General features: G+C 33.2%; 1 long non-coding RNA gene across 1 annotated transcript; it reads right to left on the reverse strand.

Annotated features, from left to right (window-relative positions):
• Positions 1–1,376: 1,376 nt before the first annotated feature.
• LOC141569648 (uncharacterized) lies at positions 1,377–2,466 on the reverse strand. Its single transcript, XR_012493361.2, has 2 exons — positions 2,346–2,466; positions 1,377–1,551 (listed from the first exon to the last, which is right to left on the reverse strand). It is a non-coding gene; the product is annotated as an uncharacterized LOC141569648 (long non-coding RNA).
• Positions 2,467–3,775: the final 1,309 nt, after the last annotated feature.

Genomic DNA, 3,775 nt, shown 5'->3' on the forward strand with positions numbered 1-3,775 from the left:
GGAACAAGTTCAAAATTGAGACTACCTTATGAGACTTAGAAATTTTTCTGTTTTTGAGAACAATTACAAAAGTGGATTAGAACATGATGGCATTGTTTAAATAGGGACATATGCTTACTTGTTACATTAAGTGAGGGGCTATTTAAATACCTTCAAGCAAATTAAACATCCTTGGGCAGTGAAAATAAAAAAAAAAAACAACTTCAGCAGACCTGGATTTGCTAGACCTGCATACATATAGTGGTTTAAATTTTTGATGATATAAAGAATGGTTCCTTTAAAACCTAAACAATAAAAAGTATCTTGAGAGGGAATTTTAATACTTTTAAGGACATTTATTTATTTTTCAGAGGCTTTTTGCATAATGATGTATTTGATCATGTAATCTTTTACATAAAGCCAATTATTCTGGTCAAATGTTATGACAAAGCATTTGAAGTCAGTAAGAATTGTCATAAATGATTGAATTCAATCCCTTTCATACAAACAGATTGGTTTATAAGAGGATTTTTATTCAGATTGTTTAAAAACTATGTAAACAATGCAAACAATACAAAAATTAGAAAATATAACCTGTTTAAATAATTTAAAAAATGATAAAAGTCAGGTCCACATTACAGCTACATCAGAAAACATTGATTAGGATGAAAAACCATTAACTTTTATTTAAAACAAGAACAGATGTGACAGACATTAATCTTCTGAAACAAATGTTACTAAATGCAAAACTCCTTGCTCTTCCAGTTTTTAACTTTTTAATTGGGGAGAAAGTACTCGATATAAAGAAATATAACATTGAACATAACATTGAAATGCTTAAAACTCAAAGAAAAGTGAAAATAAGGAAAAAACATAGTAGGAGAAAATTTCAGACTTCTAAAAACACTTTGAAGTCAAGTTCAATTTATATTAAGAAAACTCAACATTTATTGAATGTTTCCTAAGGGGCAGAAAATGTGTACAGGACAAGAGAAAGGATGTATTTCTCATCATCAATATAATTCTGTCTTCCAGCAGCTTACTATTGGGAAAGAGGTTCAGTGTGAGTATACTAACAGCAACAAAAATAGGTTAGCGAATGAAGAGAGAAAATCCCAGAGGGTTTAAAGATCACACCTGGAAGGATCTGGAAAGCATCCTGAAGGTAGGTATTAAGTAAAAAACTGAAGGGTCTGAGATTTTGGCTTACTTGCAAGTTAACATGTGAGCCTGTCTGAATGATATATATATGTATACAATTGACTCTCAACCAATGTGGTGAGCGGGGGTGCCGATCCCCTGTGCAGCCAAAAATCCATGTATAACTGTTGACTCCCCTAGAAGTTTACCACTTATAGCCTACTGTTAACTAGTAGCTTTACTGATAACATAAACAGTCAATTAACACATATTTTATTTGTTACATGTATTATACACTGTATTACAATAAAGTAAGCTGGAGAAAATAAAATGCTGGGCGGCTGGTTGGCTCAGTGGTTAGAGTGCGGTGCTCCTAACACCAAGTTCTCCAGTTTGATTCCCACATGGGCCAGTGAGCTGTGCCCTCCACAACTAGATTGAAAAAAAAACAAACACAAAACAATGACTTGACATCCTGGAAAAACACTCTGTTCCCCAATATGACCCCTCCAAAAAAGAAAATGTTAAGAAAATCATAAGGAAGAGAAAATACATTTATGTATAATATATATTTATTGATACTACAGGTTTACATCACCTGTTTAGAGGAGGAATTGTCTGCCAATACCTACATCAATATTGTCTTATATGACACAAAACACTATATATGTTATAACTATTACAAACACTAGACATGAAAAATAAAAACAATTGTGAAAAAGAAATTCATATTTATTTACAAGATACAAAACACTATATATGTTATAACTATTACAAACACTAGACATGAAAAATAAAAACAATTGTGAAAAAGAAATTCATATTTATTTACAAGTATAGCAATTCATGAACCGATAACAAAAAAGCACCAATATGATTGCTTAATGATTGCCTAGTGTAATTGATGCGATTGCTTCACGGTAGTAAGGAAATCTCTAAAAAAGTTTCCAATATATTTACTGAAAAAAAAATCTGCATATAGGTGGACATGCACAGTTCAAACCTGTGTTGTTTAAGGGTCAACTGTACTGAAAAAATATGGGAACCCTGTGTCAGAGACAAAGACCAGTTATAACTCTGATAAAAGCAGTAGCCAGAGCAATATCTGACATTGTTTTTTAAAGCCTGGATCTCCACACAGAAACATGATGACACACTGATGGTACCTGCACGTGAAGTGGGGTGCATCACAGAAGTACTCAGGAATTAGGCAATGCTGGTCTTACCTAGACCTCCTGGTGACTTATCTGTTCTCCCCGCAAATGAGAAAAAGAGGCCTTATATTTATGCTGGAAGGAAAACAAATCTTCTCTAGGGAGGAGAAGGGGACATTACTTTCCTGGAATGGTTCCTGGAAAAAAATAAATAAATAAAATAAACAAAGCTCTCTACTATTTAATATAGTGGTCAGTAAAAGAAATTTCCCCCCGCTTTTCATAAAGGTTTGCCATGATGGGTGAGAACAGTATTTAACAGGAAGTTACGGAAGACAATCATACTCTCTGTGACAAATTTAGTCCATTGGGTGACATTTATGGGTATGATGCTCAAAATATGCCCAGTAAAATTTTATGATTTTTCCTGAGAGCCTCTGCCTCCATGTTACTACTATATTCTAAAGAATTAGTTTGTTAGAGATATGGAGTCATAAAGCAGCATGAAATTGTCAGAAAACTGCATGGTGACCTCGAACAATTACATTTAGTGGAAAAAATATTCAAGGTGAGAAGAGAAAGGATACAAGACTGAAGTGTCAAGGGTGTGGAGATTTCCTTACTAAAGAATAGAATTTTAAACCTGGTGATTTCTCTGGTTTCTTACAATTCTAACCATTCATGCTTACCTTTCCCAGGTAAATTCATTGTATTTGCCTACATTGAAAATTGTGACAACTTAGTTCACTTAGGTGTGGCTTGTCAGATCTTAATAAACAATCTCACACTTATCAATGTTTTGACATTATCAAAAATATGTAAAGTCATTAGTGACTTTGCACTTAGGAAGTTTGTCACAATATTTTTGGCAATGGAAGACCAAGTGAAGGTTGAACACAGTCATTTTCTCTCATTAAAATACTGTCCCAAAGAATCCTGCATGTTAGAAGTTTATCAACAAGTTGCAGCTCAAAAGTTATCTTCTCCTCTGTAAAATAGTTTCAGCGATTTCAGTCATATTTGAACTCAGTTTTCTGTGTTATCAGTACAATTATAGTGTATGCTGTAGACTAGCATCATACTCAACATAAATATATTTTATTCCGTGTGCTGTGTGTGTTTCCATATCTATTTTTGCTACTGTGGAAGCTCCTTGAGCACATGTCTAATTTGGTTGGAGATTCCCTCTCTCTCATACAGCTTCTCATACAGGTAAATTTATATAGAAGTAAAATAATTACATAACTTGTACAGTATAGAATAATATCGTGTTTCCCCGAAAATAAGACCTAACCGGAAAATAAGCCCTAGCATGATTTTTCAGGATGACATCCCCTGAACATAAGAACTAATGCGTCTTTTGGAGCAAAAATTAGTATGAGACTCGGTCTTATTTTTGGGGAAACATGGTATGTATTCTCATCTAAAATAATATTGATATGCATCATCTTATGAAAGATAAAACTGAGAAAATAAAGAATAACAATCATAATTATAAAAAT

This window comes from Rhinolophus sinicus, chromosome 18 (genome assembly GCF_057876585.1).
Source record: "Rhinolophus sinicus isolate RSI-liver-muscle chromosome 18, RSI-T2T, whole genome shotgun sequence".
Classification (NCBI taxonomy): domain Eukaryota; kingdom Metazoa; phylum Chordata; class Mammalia; order Chiroptera; family Rhinolophidae; genus Rhinolophus; species Rhinolophus sinicus.